Source organism: Salvelinus namaycush, chromosome 6, assembly GCF_016432855.1.
Source record: "Salvelinus namaycush isolate Seneca chromosome 6, SaNama_1.0, whole genome shotgun sequence".
In the NCBI taxonomy this organism is placed as follows: domain Eukaryota; kingdom Metazoa; phylum Chordata; class Actinopteri; order Salmoniformes; family Salmonidae; genus Salvelinus; species Salvelinus namaycush.
This window is the reverse complement of record NC_052312.1, coordinates 26,749,395-26,768,632: the sequence shown is the minus strand read 5'-3', so window position 1 is coordinate 26,768,632 and position 19,238 is coordinate 26,749,395. Positions and strand designations below refer to the sequence as shown.

General features: G+C 42.3%; 1 protein-coding gene across 1 annotated transcript in view; it reads left to right on the top strand.

Moving 5' to 3' along the window:
- Positions 1-19,238, top strand: part of LOC120049309 (collagen alpha-1(XXV) chain-like) — a 78,887-nt gene that overhangs the window by 5,607 nt on the left and 54,042 nt on the right. The window contains exons 4-5 of the mRNA XM_038995560.1: positions 118-162; positions 12,024-12,086. The gene's annotated coding sequence lies outside the window, so the exon portion shown is untranslated. The remainder of the gene's footprint in view (positions 1-117; positions 163-12,023; positions 12,087-19,238) is intronic.

Sequence of the window (19,238 nt, the reverse complement as noted above, 5' to 3'; positions counted from 1 at the left end):
GCCCAACTCATTTTAGAGCTGTTTGGGACCTAGTTATAGAGAGGGTAAAGACTGCGGTTGAAGGCACCAGGACAGATGCTCGACTCGCCTGTAACATGTCACACTTTTCCTATGTAGGGAGAGCCAGGACTTCCAGGGCTTCCTGGACTTCCCGGGATTAAGGTAAATTCTGTTGTCTTCATCCCAAAGAATTTCCAGTCTTCCCTGTGCCTTGTCTTCCCACCTACCAACATGCAAATCTAAGCTAATACAGATTTGTCAATAATTGTTCATGATTCAATGGTCAAGGATAAAACTATTTACATGTCATTCACATAAACAAATGCAAATTATTACTCAAATTAGAATGGAACATACGTTCAAGATTTTGTTGTGAGTTGGCCAGCTGAATAGCAGTGCCGATTGATAAATACACCCCTGGCAATGCTGCAATCAGGCATACCACTAAATGATTGGTCATTTCCTTTAGTTCAGTCACACATCATCTGAAAGAGCATCTACTGTATGTAATGCATAATTCAAGGATTATGATAATGACTTTTTGTTGGGCAAAAGAGCACTTGATTTTCACTTCAGTGGGAAATGAACGTCTACAGTTTTAGATTTAAATATGTGCTTCTATCACAGCTAAAAGTTGTGTAGATCTTAATGCCTTGAGACAAACACTGGTTTATAGTTGGTACCATATACTCAATGCATAAATCTGCCATGAAGAGCACATCTCCATTTTGACAAGCACACCTGAGGTACATTGTTACTAATCCCCTCTTCACGTAAGCAGTCAACAATATACAGCACTAGAGTATTTATGTTCACTCAGAACATATGGTCATATTACAGAGCTATAACGTGTGAATGCAATCAACGCTAAAACAGCCATGTGATAGTGCTTATTGCTGTTTTAGTTTGTTTGCCTGTACCACTTGTGCCTTACCATTGTATACAGTCTAAACCTGGTTTGATTTAAAAAAGGGCTGAATGCTAACAATGTTGCACTAACATCTTCTCCTACAGCAAAAGAATATATAGAACTTCTCCATTATGGTCTTGATTGAACATACCAAGCACTATGGGTAACCTTTTCACACTTCTTCTACTGGCCATTGCATAGCCTTTCACGATGTGTATACACAGGGTTTAGTTAGTTACCCAATATCACTGATTAGTCCACACACTACGGTAAGATATTATGGTAGCACAAGGCATGTGAGCTTTAAAGCTCCCTCCCAGAGTTGTCCTTAAAACCTGTTAAGCGCAAAGTGCCTGATTTCAGTGATATTGTAATAGTTTATTTGTTTTATCAAGGAAATTCATTATAAATCAGCCTCTATTAAACCAATGTGCTTCGGGGAGGTTTAGGCTAATAGCCACGCTTCCCAGCTTGAATGAAGTTCACCTCGGAAGACTCTGGGGTATCAGGTTAAATATCCACAGTCATTGGAAGCTGGGAAGTCCCGCATACACTTTCATTCGCTAGTCGGACTCTGTCAATTTGTGGAGGAAAGACACATCGCTAAGAACCTTCCGCATCATTAGCAACTAGTCCCATCGTTCTAGTAATGGGCATTCCAAGTCTTTTCTGTGAGCCGGATCTTTTGGTTCCGTTCACAGAAAGAGCCATTCATTTGACTCCCAAATGGCTCTTCGTTCAGTAGAGTTTAAACCCATGAAAAATAGCACATTTCTAATGTAAAGCCTAAAAGGTGGACTACCATTATGTCAGATCATGAAATGTGAGTTCAAATACTTTTTTACCGAACAATTCTTTGTTTTATTTTACACACTGCAAAAATCTGGAGTGGATCAGAATGAGCCTCTCTCCTGCAGTGAGGAATTACAATCTTTAGATAATGTTTTTTTATAACTTATCTATAGATAATCGTTGTCTGTTGCTCAAAAAGCAGTAGTAGCAGTATGCAAAGCAGGGAGACAAATTTGGTTACCCACGTTCGCCACTCAAAATGTGAAACAAAACCACTTTTTTTGTTAATCAGATGGACAACTTTTATAGGAGATGAAAGCTGAGATTGTATCCAATTTGTAGAGTCGCCAGTGGGGAACGTTCACTTCTACTTGAGTAACTTTCTATTAAGGTACCTATACTTATAGTATTGTGGCGGCAGGTAGCCTAGTAGTTAAAGCATTGGGCCAGTAACCGAAAGGTTGCTAGATCAAATCCCAGAGCTGACAAGATAAAAATCTGTCATTCTGCCCCTGAACGATGCACTTAACCCACTGTTCCTAGGCCGTCATTGTAAATAAGAATTTGTTCTTAACTGACGTGCCTAGTTAAAATTTTTAAATTACAATTTTACAATTTCCTTTTTGAATATTATAGGCCTATGTTATGTAAGTATGTAAGCTGTAAAGTTGATTGTAAAAAGTTGGAAGTTTACATACACTCAGGTTGGAGTCATTAGTTTTTCAACCACTCCACACATTTCTTCTCAACAAACTATAGTTTTGGCAAGTCGGTTAGGACATCTGCTTCCAGTGGGTCAGAGGTTTACATACACTAAGTTGACTGTGCCTTTAAACAGCTTTGAAAATTCCAGAAAAGGAAGTCATGGCTTTAGAAGCTTCTGATAGGCTATTTGGCATCATTTAAGTCAATTGGAGTTGTACCTGTGGATGTATTTACAGGCCTACCTTCAAACTCAGTGCCTCTTTGCTTGACATCATGGGAAAATCAAAAGAAATCAGGCAAGACCTCAGAATTTTTTTTGTAGACCTCCACACGTCTGGTGATCCTTGGGAGCAAATTCCAAAAGCCTGAAGGTACCACGTTTATCTGTACAAACAATGGTACGCAAGTATAAACATGGGACCACGCAGCCGTCATACCGCTCAGGAAGGAGACGCATTCTGTCTCCTAGAGATGAACGTACTTTGGTGCGAAAAGTGCAAATCAATCACAGAACACCATCAAAGGACCTTGTGAAGATGCTGGAGGAAACAGGTTTAAAAGTATCTATATCCACAGTAAAACGAGTCCTATATCGACATAATCTGAAAGGCCAAAACCGCCATAACCTCCAAAACCGCCATAAAAAAGCCAGAATACGGTTTGCAACTGCACATGGGGACAAAGATCGTACTTTTTGGGGAAATGTCCTCTAGTTTGATGAAACAAATATAGAAATGTTTAGACATAATGACCATCGTTATGTTTAGAGGAGAAAGTGGGAAGTTTGCAAGCCGAAGAACACCATCCCAACCGTTAAGCACGGGGGTGGCAGCATGATGTTGCGGGGGTGCTTTGCTGCAGGAGGGACTGGTGCACTTCACAAAATAGATGGCATCATGAAGTAGGGAAATTATGTTGATATATTGAAGCAACATCTCAAGACATCAGTCAGGAAGTTAAAGCTTGGTCGCAAATGGGTCTTCCAAATGGACAATGACCACAAGCATACTTCCAAAGTTGTGGCAAAATTGTGCAAGGAGGCCTTGCCCCAAAGTTGTGCAAGGAGGCCTACAAACCTGACTCAGTTACACCAACTTATTGTGGTAAGCTTGTGGAAGGCTACCCGAAACGTTTGACCCAAGTTAAACAATTTAAAGGCAATGCTGCCAAATACTAATTGAGTGTATGCAAACTTCTGACCCACTAAGAATGTGATGAAATAAATAAAAGCTGAAATAAATCATTATCACTACTATTATTTTGACATTTCACATTCTTAAAATAAAGTGGTGATCCTAAATGACCTAAGACAGGGAATTTTTACTAGGATTAAATGTCAGGAATTGTGAAAAACTGAGTTTAAATGTATTTGGCTAAGGTGCATGTAAACTTCTGACTTCAACTGTATATGTAGATTATCAAACAAATATTTCAGTCCCTGTTCACCCATCATATTTGCAGTGCCATATTTACAGAAAGTATTCATACCCTTTGACTTATTCCACATTTTGCTGTGTTACAGCCAGTGACCAAAAATGTCTATTTAATCAATTTTAAATTAAGGCTGTAAACACAACAAAATGTGGAAAACATCAAGGGTTGTGAATACTTTATGAAGGCACTGTACTTTCATCACAACAGCCATTGTTTTCATGCATAAAAAACAAATAATGAAAAATTAAAACTGATACATTATTTACATAAGTATTCAGAGCCTTTGCTACATAAGTATTCGGACTAGAAATTGAGCTCAGGTGCATCCTGTTTCCATTGATCAACCTTGAGATGTTTCTACAACCTGATTGGAGTCCATCTGTGGTCAATTCAATTGATTGGACATGATTTGGAAAGGCACACACCTGTCTATATAAGGTCCCACAGTTGACAGTGCATGGCAGAGCAAAAATCAAGCCCTGACGTTGAAGGAATTGTCCGTAGAACTCTGAGACAGGATTGTGTCAATGCACAGATCTGGGGAAGGGTACCAAAACATTTCTGCACCATTGAAAGTCCCCAAGAACACAGGGGCCTCCATCATTCAAAAATGGAAGAAGTTTGGAACAACCAAGACTCTTCCTAGAGCCAAACTGAGCAATCAGGGGAGAAGGGCTTTGGTTAGGGAGGTGACCAAGAACCCGATGGTCACTCTGAAAGAGCCCCAGAGTTCCTCTGTGGTGATGGGAGAACCTTCCAGAAAGATAACCATCTCTGCAGCACAACAGCAATCAGGTCTTTATGGTATAGTGGCCAGCCAGAAGCAACTCCTCAGTAAAAGGCACATGACAGCCCGCTTGGAGTTTGCCAAAAGGCACTTAAAGGACTCTCAAACCATGAGAAACAAGATTATCTGGTCTGATGAAATCTAGATTGAACTCTTTGGCCTGGATGCCAAGCATCACATCTGGAGGAAACCTGGCACCATCCCTACGGTGAAGCATGGTGGTGGCAGCATCATGCTGTGGGGATGTTTTTCAGCGGCAGGGACTGGGAGACTAGTCAGGATCGAGGGAAAAATGAACAGAGCAATGTACAGAGAGATCCTTGATGAAAACCTACTCCAGAGTGCTCAGGACCTCAGACTGGGTTGAAGGTTATTCTTCCAACAGGACAACGACCCTAAGCACACAGCCACGACAACGCGGGAGTGGCTTTGGGACAAGTCTCTGAATGTTCTTGAGTGGCCAAGCCAGAGCACGGACCTGAACCCGATCGAACATCTCTTGAGAGACCTGAAAATAGCTGTGCAGCAATGCTCCCCATCCAACCAGACAGAGCTTGAGAGGATCTGCAGAGAAGAATAGGAGAAACTCCACAAATACAGGTGTGCCAAGCTTGTAGCGTCATACCCAAGAAGACTTGAGGCTGTAATCGCAGCCAAAGGTGCATCAACAAAGTACTGAGTACTTATGCAAATGTGGAATTTCATTTATTTCTTTGTCATCATGGGGTATTGTGTGTAGATTGATGAGGGGAAAGAAACTATTTCATACATTTTAGAATAATAATGTAAGTGTTACGCCCTGACCTTAGTTATCTATGTTTTCTGTATTATTTTGGTCAGGGTGTGACGAGGGTGGGTATGCTTGTTTGTCTTGTCTAGGGTTTTTGTATGTCTAGGGGTGTTTGTTAGTCTAGGCATATTGTAGGTCTATGGTGGCCTGAATTTGGTTCCCAATCAGAGACAGCTGTTTATCGTTGTCTCTGATTTGGGATCCTATTTAGGTTGCCATTTTTCCATTTTGGTTTTGCGGGTTCTTGTCTATGTGTAGTTGCCTGTCAGCACTCGTTTGTTATAGCTTCACGTTAGTTTTTTGTTACTTTGTTAGTTTATTCAGTGTTCTTCCTTTATTAAAAGAAGAATGTATGCTTATCACGCTGCGCCTTGGTCTCCTAAATACGACAAACGTGACAGTAAGGTAACAAAATGTGGAAAAATCAAGGGTTCTGAACACTTTCCGAATGCACTGTACGTACAGTGGTTCTTATTTTAAAAGGTACGAGCTCATGCCACGACCGTTAGTGGTAGATGGTGGCATTCTGTCATTGCACCACACTATCACAAGGGGGAGTTGGAACGCTGATCTATATCAGTAGTCTAAACTGTGGCACAAATTGACTATCTTTTCATAAATTAATGGAGGCGTTTTCAGTCTGAGAGTCTCTCTTCTCTGGCACTAGAGTCCTGCATCAGGCAACAACAACAAAAACTGTGGGGGAATTATACTTAACATGTGGACTGACAATTTTTGAAAAATAGGCATGGTGGGCTTTTGGTTTATCTCCCTCTAAAAACAGAAATAAATCATTCTAAATAACAAACTGCCTTTATTTACAAAATAGTAAGAATCTCTCACCCCATGTTCAAGAATGGCCTTTTCCCCTTTATTCAGATTATAACCGCTCCCTTTTGGTTATTTGAAAACAAAATAATCTCCAAAATAATATCGTTATTTTTTAAATAAGCAATTTCAGTTTAATCCACCAGAAAAGACAGAACAAATAATATAACAAATATTGTGCTTAAACTCAAATATACTATTTGATAAGAAATAACTTGATCAATTGGAACCTTTATCAAGTGGAAGGGGGAAAAAGTAAGGGACTTGTCTTTCGGCCCTGCATTAAAGACCAAAATTGGTTAAAGACATTTGTGATAATTAAAAATATATACCAGTTTCATTTAAGGACCAAATAAATGACAGCTGTGCCATACAGATTGCAAAATAGTTGGGAAGAGATTTTCCATGTACCGATTCCATGGTTTATGAATTGACACGCAATTTTATGTTTATTATTGCCCCCTGCAGGCCTAAAACCTATGTGTTTAACCTTCTGAATTAATGATTATATTGAAGATTGAAGCCGCCTCATTAATGAGTTCCGAGAGCCGATCAGTTATCCAACGATTATTGTTATTATTTTTAACCCTACATTATAACTATATAAAAGCCCCTTAGATATTATGTGTGTTTATTTACAGTAGTGATGGACAGCTGGAGGCATTTTATTTTTCACAAGAGTAGCAGGCTGTGAATTCCTGCAAACAACGTTTCCACGATGGACTATTAGCCGGACAATAGACTCTCCAACCTTTACAAAAGGGTAGTCTAATAGCTCGGCTACTGTAGGTGTGGGAAAAAAACTCATGCAACCACAAAATGTCGGATCAAGCATATACTGTACAGTATTTATTGTTTAGTTAATAAAATAATGATAAAAAAATACTCTTTCAAAATGCAGATGTTTATTTCAACTATCAGCAGGACAATAGGGAATAAATATAATTGAATGACAGAGCATGGGGACTGGTCTTTATAAATCAATCAGATTTTTATTTGGAAATGTTAGGATTATTTTGTTTAGGCCTAATCCCGACCGGTCCCATTGTACAGCACCATATTATCTGAAACTGAAACCCTTAATTAAATCGCTTTAGCCGTGGGATAGCCCTCCAAATGCACTGTTTTCTAACCACATCTGGATGGATCCATAACGAGTTACTATGGGAATAAATATCACTGAATGACAGAGCATGGGGACTGGTCTTTATAAATTAATCAGATTTTTATGTGGCAATGTAAGGATTATTTTGCTCATCGCTCGCAGTCACTTAGTAGCCAAGGCCTACTCCCGACCAGTCACGTTGTACAGCGCCATATTTTCCTAACTGAAACCCTTAATTAAATCTCTTGAGCCATGATTGTAAAATTAATCAAGGCTCCCTTTCCTTTGTTATTGAGTTTTATAACTAAAATGCTTGACTGTATTTAAAGACATGGATGACTTGTATGCTGTGTGATGACATGCACAAATGAATGAGTGATTGATTGATGTACTGTATATTTAAGTAGGCCTTTATGCCAATAAGTAAGTTACGCTAAAACAGCGACAAATGCATTTTAGTTTTCTTGGAATAGAAACACGTTGTACAAGTGCCATATTTTCCTAATGTAAACCCTTAGACCTACAGTACATTGGCTACAGTAGGAAATACATTTTCATTTTTCTAGGAATAGAAAAATTATAATATTCATCAAATTAATTAAGCTAATTAGGCTCCCTTTGACTCTTAGGCCTACAGCTCCATGTCATTTCAATAACTTAGCTTCTCAAAGATGCCCTCTGGTTGGCAAACTAGCACTAACTGCCATTAATGGCAACAATGGCTGACACTTAAATAACGTGCCATAGAATTTTGCAACCCGCAAGCTGTGCTGCAGTACGATGCAACGTTTAAAGGAAGAACCACTGTATATGTCAGCAACCACAGCTAATGAAGTTACTGAAACCCTTAACAAGGAGGTGCAGTCAGTTTTGGAATGGGTGGCCAGTAATAAACTGGTCCTGAACATCTCTAAAACTAAGACCATTGTATTTGGTACAAATCATTCCCTAAGCGCTAGACCTCAGCTGAATCTGGTAATGAATGGTGTGGCTGTTGAACAAGTTTAGGGGACTAAATTATTTGGTGTTACCTTAAATTCTAAACTGTCATTGTCAAAACATGTAGATTCATTGGTTGTAAAGATGGGGAGAGGTCTGTCCATAATAGAGAGATGTTCTGCTTTTTTAACACCACACTCCACAAATCAAGTCCTGCAGGCTCGGGGTTAGTCTTATCTTGATTATTGTCCAGCCATGTGGTCAAGTGCTAAGAAAAACCTAGTTAAGCTGCAGCTGGCCCAGAACAGAGCTGCATGTGTTGCTATTCATTGTAATCAGAGGGCTAATATACTGTAAATACTATGCATTCCAGTCTCTCTTGGCTAATAGCTGAGGAGAGACTGACTACTTCACTTCTTTTTATAATAAACATTTTGAAAAAAAATATATTTGTTTGCATATTCAACATACGCACAGCTCTGACATACCCACTTCCCCCACTAGACATGCCACCAGGGGTCTTTTCATAGTCCCCAAATCCAGAACAAATTCAAGAAAGCGTACAGTATTATATAGAGCCATTATTCCATGGAACTCCTTTTCATCTCATATTGCTCAAATTAACATCAAACCTGGTTTTAAAAAACAGAAAAAGCAACACCTCACGGCACAAAGCCTCTCACCTATTTGACCTAGATATTGTGTGTGTATGTATTGATATGTAGGCTGTGTGCCATTTTTAATAGTATGTAGTTCTGTCCTTGAGCTGCTCTTGTCTATTAATGTTCTATATTATGTCATGTTTCATGTTCTGTGTGGACCCCAGGCTTTCGAAACAACTAATGGGGATCCTAATAAAATACCAAAATACCAAAAATTAATGTTATTTACTATTTACAAGATCTTGTGCGTTGAAAAGGGATTACAAATCATAAATAAACCCATTAGAGTAAATGTAATTCCTGTAAATTGGTTCTGTTGTATAGTCATCACATGATAATGTTAAACACTGACAGTTTTGTAGTTTCAATGAGGCTAACAGAGGTGTTTTAATAATAGTAATATTATATTAGAAAATGTAATATGCATCAATATTCAAGGGAAGTAAACATTTAAGGTGTACAAACGTAACATGATGAACAGGAGTGACATTTACGTTAATGGGTGGCCAAAAAGGACTATCTGAAAGCCATACCTCCAATCTGATAGGCTGCCACCTCTACAATATATTTTTAAAAAGTAAAAAAATGTAACCCCTCCCATCACAAAAGGTTCCGGTTTAAACCCTTTACACAGGGGTTCCTCGAAGACCCTCTTTCAACTGGAAAGGTTCCGCTGGAATGGCAACCCAAAAGGTTCTTCCAGGCACCTTTACTTCTAAGAGTGTGCAGCACTACTAGGTATTGTTCATGGCCAACTAATAAGAATAGTTTCATTCCGGCATTAGAATCATCCTGTTACATCTAACACCAAAGTGGAAATGTTTTGTCACTGTGGAATTTAAAGGGCTGATGTATCTACAGACCAGAACAGGCAGCAGACTTGAGTTTAGAAACACTTAAGCTAATCAAATCTAATTGAATTGGTCACATACACATATTTAGCAGATGTTATTGCGGGTGTAGCGAAATGCTTGTGTTCCTAGCTCCAACAGTGCAGTAGTATCTAACAGTGCAGTAGTATCTAAAACAATTCACAACAATGCACACATCTAAAAGTAAAAGAATGGAATAAAGAAATATAGAAATATTAGATAGAGCAATGTCGGAGTGGCACTGACTAAAATACAGGAGAATATAATACAGTATATACATATGAGATGAATAAAGCAGTATGTAAACATAATTTAAACAATATTAAAGTGACTAGTGTTCCATTATTAAAGTGGCCAGTGATTCCAAGTCTATGTATATAGGGCAGCAGCCTCTAAGGTGCAGTGTTGCGTAACTGGGTGGAAGCCGGCTAGTGATGGCTATTTAACAGTCTGATGGCATTGAAATATAAGCTGTTTTTCAGTCTCTCAGTCCCAGCTTTGATGCACCTGTTCTTACCTCACCTTGTGGATGATAGCGGGGTAAACAGGCAGTGGCTCGGGTGGTTGATGTCCTTGATGATCTTCTTCGCCTTCCTGTGACATCGGGTGCTGTGGGTGTCCTGGAGGGCAGGTAGTTTGCCCCCCGTGATGAATTGGGCAGGCCGCACCACCTTCTGGAGAGCCCTGTGGTTGCGGGCGATGCAGTTTTGCCATACCAGATGGTGATGCAGCCCGACAGGATGCTCTCAATTGTGCATCTGTAAAAGTTTGTGAGGGTTTTAGGGGCCTAGCCAAATTTCTTCAGCCTCCTGAGGTTGATATGTCTCTCCTGAGGTTGCTCCTGAGGTTGCGATTGTGCCTTCACCACATTGTCTGTGTGGGTGGACCATTTCAGATTGTCAGTGACGTGTACGCCGAGGAAATTGAAGCTTTCCACCTTCTCCACTGCGGTCCCGTTGATGTGGATAGGGGTGTGCTCCCTCTGCTATTTCCTGAAGTCGACAATCAGCTCATTTGTTTTATTGACATTGAGTGAGAGGTTATTTTCCTGGCACCACTCTTCCATGGCCCTCACCTCCTCCCTGTAGGCTATCTATTAGTGTTGGTAATGAGTCCTACTACTGTTGTGTCATCTGCAAACTTGATTGAGTTGGAGGTGTGCGTGGCCACGCAGTCATGGGTGAACAGAGAGTACAGGAGGGTGCTGAGCACGCACCCTTGTGGGGCCCCTGTGTTGAGGATCAGCGAAGTGGAGGTGTTGTTTCCTACCTTCACCACCTGGGGGCGGCACGTCAGGAAGTCCAGGACCCAGTTGCAGAGGGCAGGGATCAGACCCAAGTCCCCGAGCTTAATGATGACTATGGTGTTGAAGGCTGAGCTATAGTCAATGAACAGCATTCCTACATAGGTATTCCTCTTGTCCAGATGGGATAGGGCATCGTCTGCGGATCTATTGGGGCGGTAAGCCAATTGACGAGCGTCTAGGGTGTCAGGTAAGGTAGAGGTGATATGATCCTTAACTAGCCTCTCAAAGCACTTCATTAGGACAGAAGTGAGTGCAACGGGGCGATAGTCATTTACTTCAGTTACCTTTGCTTTGTTGGGTACAGGAACAATGGTGGACATCTTGAAGCAAGTGGGGACAGCAGACTGGAATAGGGAGAGATTGAATATGTCCGTAAACACTACAGCCAGCTGGTCTGCGAATGCTCTTAGGACGCAGATAGGGATGCAGTCTGGGCCGGCATTCTTCAGAGGGTTAGCACGCTTAAATGTCTTATTCACATCAGCCACAGAGAAGGAGAGCCCATAGTCCTTGGTAGCGGGCCGATTCGGGGTCACTGATTTTTACTCAAAGCAGGCAAAGAAGGTGTTTAGCTTGTCCGGAAGCAAGATGTTGGTGTCCGCAACATGGCTGGTTTTCTTTTTGTAGTCCATGGTTGTCTGTAGACCCTGCCACATACAGTGGTTGCTCAACTAAAAGTTTGGAGATTATGTTGTGGGACTTAATTTGTGGTTTAGTACAGTACCCTGCGTCACATAGGTACTTCAGTTACAATTTAGGGCTTGCTTAGTCTGCCTTTACATTTTTATACTGTTGCTGATTGTGTGCGTGCGTGCATGCATGCCTTCATGCATGGTAGTAACAACAGTGACATATTTTTTTATGAACATCTCTTATATCCTTGCTGATTACAGGGTGAGCCTGGATTCCTAGGACCACAGGGAGAACCAGGGCTCCCAGGACTACCAGGAACCAAGGTACGTGTCAATTTGAACCATGTATATCATATGTAATATACTGTACAGTAGTGCGTGAGGGGATGGCTAAACAGATGGAGGACTCTGGGTTGTTAAAGGAGGGTTACCCAAGAATGTTATTACAAGGTAATTAAAATGACAATCAGATCTGTCACTGTCAAGGCCAATTTCCAATATATCATTGTCATTGTCTGTCATGGTCATTTAGAACTTAGTACATTTTAAAACTTTTATAGATCTGCTTCTACAGTGTTTAGGCTTAGCAGATATCGATATCCAGGTCGAATTTGCCTGTAAACCAGATCTGGAATCAACACCTCCATTACAACATGGTGTCATTGATAAGCCACAGAAAGTGAGCTTTTGTGAAAATATAGGCATCAAGGTTCATTACCCATATGTCAATACATTGCATTTAATGCAAAAACCTATGCGTCAACAGTATGCAAAAAGGTTTGAGATAAAGCTGCAATGGGTAAATCGTTGAAAGACTTCCCTTTATTCAGATTAGGCAGGCAGGCAGGCAGGCAATCCCTGTATTACATTGTTATTGTATTGTTACCACTCTTATGTGGTGTACAACCATGAAACAATAATATATGATTACACTGGGATGAAGGGGTAACTGGGCAAAATAACATCTGGGAGCAGGGTTGGGGAGTAACAGATTACATGTAATCTGTTACATGTAAGGGATTACAAAAAAACGGTAAATGTAATCCGTTAAATTACCAGCAAAACGTATTGTAATCGGATTACAGATACTTTTGAAAAACTAGATGATTACTTCAAGGATTACTTTTAAATTCAGAAAGGAGGTTTGCAAAAAAAATATTTGACACTTCTGTTTTCTCAATAACATTCAAATCAGCATTGAAAAAAGGCGCAAGTTTAAGTTTGTTCCACCTGAGACCACTATGAGACCACTATGATGCTATGATGACACACCAAATGGGTTTGAAAATAGCAGGAATAGGCTTTTGTAGGCTACAGTCCAAGCTATGTCTTCCAATGGTACGACTGCTGTCGGCATCCAAATATTATACAACTTGAATAAACGCTTGGAGGTAAGGATGACAGCAGTGGTGCAGTCTACGGCGATACGGATATCACTTATTATTGTTATCTACATATCGCATTGATGTGAATAACACTGTTGCTCTCTCATTTAGCTATTTGCGCCTTAACGATTGTGGTTGTTGTGGATGGCTGTTCACAAATCTAAATGTGTATTTGAACCCAATAATGATTGAATTCAAGAAGTTTTAGCTGCCTATCAATCTTTTTTTTTAACCAGTGGACAGTGAGTGCAAAATGCGCTCCTGCTACAGCTGCACAGTGCGGATCCCAGCCTATGGAATAAAAGTGGGCTTTTTCTAATTCATGCTGCTAAAAAAATTAAATACATAGGCCTAATGGACACATGTTTTAACTCGCACACTTTTGATAGACTTAAAGGTGCAATCTGTAGTTACTACATTTATATTTGGACTTATATCCATTGATTCTTGACAAATATAACTTATAAATGCCTCATGAGCTTAGTTCAACTGTCACACTCCATGAGAACCCAAAAGAGGGATCCGGATGGGCCAGCACGGGAGCCGAGATAAACAGAGCCCTCAGGTGACTAAAAGCCCTGTCCGCCTCAGCTGTCCACTGCAAGCGCACCAGGGCCCCCTTCAGCAGTGAGGTAATGGGAGCCGCCACCTGACCAAAACCCCGGATAAAGCTCCGGTAGTAGTTGGCAAACCCTAAAAACCGCTGCACCTCCTTTATCGTGATGGGAGTCGGCCAATTACACACGGCTGCAGTGCGGTCACTCTCCATCTCCACCCCTGAGGTGGAAATGCGATACCCTAGGAAGGAGACGGACTGTTGGAAGAACAGGCATTTCTCAGCCTTGACGTACAGGCCATGCTCCAACAGTCGACCAAGCACCCTGCGCACCAGGGACACATGCTCGGCGCGTGTAGCGGAGTATATCAGAATATCATCGATATACACCACTACACCCTGCCCGTGCAGGTCCCTGAAGATCTCATCTACAAATGATTGGAAGACTGATGGAGCATTCATCAACCCATATGGCATGACAAGGTACTCATAATGACCTGAGGTGGTGCTAAATGCCGTCTTCCACTCATCACCCTTCCGAATACGCACCAGATTGTACGCACTCCTGAGATCCAATTTTGTGAAGAAGCGTGCCCCGTGCATTGACTCAATAACTGTATTCATCAGAGGTAACGGGTAACTATATTTCACCGTTATTTTATTGAGACCTCGATAATCAATGCACGGGCGTAAACCGCCATCCTTCTTCTTCACAAAAAAGAAACTCGAAGAGGCGGGTGAAATGGATGGCTGAATGAACCCCTGACGCAGGGATTCAGAGATATATGTATCCATAGCCACCGTCTCCGCTTGCGACAGGGGATATACGTGACTCCTGGGATATGCAGCGTCTACCAGGAGATCTATCGCACAATCCCCCCGTCGATGGGGTGGTAATTGAGTCGCCTTCTTTTTACAGAAGGCGAGAGCCAAATCGGCATATTCTGGGGGAATGCGCACGGTGGAGACCTGGTCTGGACTTTCCACCGTAGTAGCACCAACGGAAACCCCTAAACACCTACCTGAGCATTCTCGCGACCACCCCGTGAGAGCCCTCTGTGGCCAAGAAACAGTGGGGTTATGACAAGTTAACCAGGGTAGGCCTAGCACCACAGAATACACAGGGGAATCAATAAGGAAAAGACTAATCTTCTCCTTGTGACCCTCCTGCGTTATCATATACAAAGGTGCGGTGACCTCCCTGATAAACCCTGACCCTATTGGTCGACTATCTAAGGCATGAATAGGGAAAGGCATATCCACAGAAACAATAGGGATCCCTAAACTATGAGCTAAGTTTTTATTAATGAAATTCCCAGCCGCGCCTGAATCTACTAGCGCCTTATACTGGGAATGCAGGGAAAAATCCGGAAAAGTGACAGAGACAAACATTAGTGCAGCAGAGGGCTCTGGATGAGAATGGTGCCTACTCACCTGGGGTGATGCCAGAGTGCCCTGCCTGCCTTCTCTATTCCCAGAGGAACCAACCCGGCACCGACCAGCAGTGTGATCTCTGCGATCATAGATGGTGCTCGAGCGGGAACCCCCTCCGGTCTCCCTGCGCACCATCCCTCCCAATTCCATAGGTTCGGGAGAGAGGGTGCAGGAGGATGGAACAACCAGACCCCGATCTAGACGTCCACGAGTAGCCAGCATGTTGTCCAGCCTGATGGACATGTCCACCAGCTGATCGAAGTTGAGGGTGGTGTCTCTACAGGCCAGCTCCCGACGGACGTCCTCGCGTAGACTACAACGGTAATGGTCGATCAGGGCCCTGTCGCTCCATCCAGCGCCGGCAGCCAAGGTCCTAAACTCCAAAGCAAACTCCTGTGCACTCCTCGTCTCCTGCCTCAGATGATAGAGGAGCTCACCCGCCGCTCTGCCTTCGGATGGGTGGTCGAATACCATTCGGAAATGGCGGATGAACTCCTCAAAATGGTCCAACGCCGCATCCTCCTCTCTACACACAGCGCTGGCCCACTCCAGGGCTTTCCCGCTGAGGCATGAGACGAGGGCGGAACTCTTCTCACGGTCCGATGGTACTGGAGAGACCGTGGCCAGATACAAGTGCAGTTTTAGGAGAAAACCCTGGCAGCTGGCAGTATCTCCATTGTATCCCGTGGGTAGGGATAAATGGATCTTGTTTTGTTCAGGAGGAGAAAAAGCGTTCAACGGAAATACCGGTTGTGGTGGTGGAGGCGCTGGAAAAACTCCCTGTCTCTCCCAGCGGTCCATATTCTGGACAATGCGATCCATGGCAGCGCTCAGACTGTCAATCTCCTCTGCTTGTTCCATGACGCATTCCTCTACCTCCATGAGCGAAGTGTCTCGTCCTGCTGACTTCATAGTTTTGGTCAGAGATTCTGTCAGAGTCGTGTGTATAGGTGGCAGGGAAGTCAGGCGCAGGAGAGTTAAACAGAGTTTAAATGGAGACTTTTAATAAATGTCCACTTAACATGCTCCAAACACGAAAATGTACATACATAAAATAAACATGGGTACGAGGACCCGTCGCGCACCTATACACCAAGAAACAACACTTGACATAAAACAATCTCTGACAAAGACATGAGGGGAAACAGAGGGTTAAATACACAAGAGGTAATGGGGGATTGGGGGATTGGGGGATTGAAAACAGGTGTGTGGGAAGACAAGACAAAACCAATGGAAAATGAAAAATGGATCGATGATGGCTAGAAGACCGGTGACGTCGACTGCCGAACACCGCCCGAACAAGGAGAGGCAACGACTTCGGCAGAAGTCGTGACATGCGGGAATTCCACTAATGTAATGCCCGGGGTGTAGTGGAGGAAAGAGTCAGACGCAGGAGACAGAGAGTTCAGAGTAGCGTAACTTTTAATCACCACAAAGGTGAAACACGACGCCACTCCAACCAAATGCCCCAACACACAAGGGGAACAAAATAGTTCCGAAAATACAACTACCACGAACCGTGACATACACCCATGTACTAACAGTACACAAAACAATCCCGCACACCCAACAGGCGGGCCTGCTGGGTAATAAAGCCCTACTAATCACCCTAACTAAAAACAGGTGTAACCAATAAACAAATAAGAAGGGGGAGGAAAAAGTCAGTGGCAGCTAGTAGGCCGGTGACGACGACCGCCGAGCGCCACCCGAACAGGAAGGGGAGCCACCTTCGGTAGGAGTCGTGACAACTAATGGTCCGTATATAGCCAAACTTAGCTGCTGCTCATGTTGGTATCTGTACTGTTGGCGCAAAAGCCATGACAGGGAGACATAGTGGAATGGTAATGCGCGTGCAAGCAGTAGCTCCCGACGCCACTTGGGTACACTGCAGAATCCACCGAGAGGCTCTTGCTGCCAATGGAATGCCTGACACCTGGAATATGTTTTGGACACTACAGTGAAAATGGTTAACTTTGTTAAAGCAAGACCCCTAAACTCTCGTATATTTTCTGTTCTATGCAATGATGTGGGGAGTGACCATGTAGCGCTTGGAAGAGAGACTTTCTTTGGCCAAGAAACATGAGCAATGGACATTAGACCTGTGGAAATCTGTCCTTTGGTCTGATGAGTCCAAATTTGAGATTTTTGGTTCCAACCGCCAAGTCTTTGTGAGACGCAGAGTGGGTGAACAGATGATCTCCACATGTGTGCTTCCCACCGTGAAGCATGGAGGAGGAGGTGTGATGGTTTGTGGGTGCTTTGCTGGTGACACTTGGATTGATGAGGAATTGAGAAATGGTATGGTTGAGAGGGATGAGGCAAAAGGTATGGCAATTCAGGCTGGCAGCCCAACTGATTGCCAAACGTACTGCAAATTAAGAAATCATGTGACTAAACTAAATAAAAATAAAAATTAACTACACTATGAAACAAAGATAAATTATACAAAGGCTGTCTTGTTAGACTTCAGTGCAGCTTTTGACATTATTGATCATAGTCTACTGCTGGAAAAAACGTGTGTTATGGCTTTACATCCCCTGCTATAATGTGGATAAAGAGTTACTTGTCTAACAGAACACAGAGGGTGTTCTTTAATGGAAGCCTGTCAAGTATAATCCAGTTAGAATCAGGAATTTCCCAGGGTAGCTGTTTAGGCCTCTTGCTTTTTTCAATTTTTACAAACGACATGCCACTGACTTTGAGTAAAGCCAGAGTTTCTATGTATGCGGATGACTCAACACTATACACGTCAGCTATTACAGCGACTGAAATGACTGCAAAACTCAACAAAGAGCTGCAGTTAGTGGGTGGAGTGGGTGGAAAGGAATAAGTTAGCCATACATTTTTCTAAAAATAAAAGCATTGTATTTGGAACAAAACACTCACTAAACCCTAAACCTCAACTAAATATTGTGATAAATAATGTGGAAATTGAGATGACTAAACTGTTTGGAGTAACCCTAGATTGTAAACTGTCATGATCAAAACATATTGATGCAGTAGTAGCTAAGACGGCGAGAAGTCTGTCTATAATAAAGCGATGCTCTGCCTTAACAACACTATCAACAAGGCAGGTCCTACAGGCCCTAGTTTTGTCGCACCTTGACTACTGTTCAGTCGTGTGGTCAGGTGCCACAAAAAAGGACTTAGGAAAATTGCAATTGGCTCAGAACAGGGCAGCACAGCTGGCCCTTGGATGTACACAGAGAGCTATTAATAATATGCATGTCAATCTGTCCTGGCTCAAAGTGGAGGATAGATTGACTTCATCACTACTATTATTTATGAGAGGTATTGACATGTTGAATGCACCGAGCTGTCTGTCTAAATTACTAGCATACATCTCGGACACCCATGCATACCCCACAAGACATGCCACAAGAGGTCTCTTCACAGTCCCCAAGTCCAGAACAGACTATGGGAGGCACACAGTACTACATAGAGCCATGACTACATGGAACTCTATTCCACATCAAGTAACTGACGCAAGCAGTAAAATTAGATTTAAAAAACGGATTAAAAAAACCTTATGGAACAGCGAGAACTGTGAAGAAACACAAACATTGACGCATACACACACACACACACACACACGTACTGCACATACACGTGGATATAGTAATGTAGATATGTGGTAGTAGTGGAGTAGGGGCCTGTGGCCACACAGTGTGTTGTGAAATCTGTGAATGCATTGTAATGTTTTAAAGTTGTATAAACTGCCTTAATTTTGCTGGACCCCAGGAGGAGTAATAAATACAAATACACTGTCAGTGATTTATTTAGAATTCAAGGCACACTTAACCAGCATGGCTACCACAGAATTCTGCAGCAATACGCCATCCCATCTGGTTTGCGCTTAGTGGAACTATAATTTGTTTTTCAAAAGGACAATAACCCAACACACCTCCAGGCTGTGTAACAGCTATTTGACCAAGAAGGAGAGTGATGACCTGGCCTCCACAATCACCCAACCTCAATCCAATTGAGATGGTTTGGGATGAGTTGGACCACAGACTGAAGGAAAAGTAGCCAACAAGTGCTCAGCATATGTGGGAACTCCTTCAAGACTGTTGGAAAAGCATTCCTCATGAAGCTGGTTTA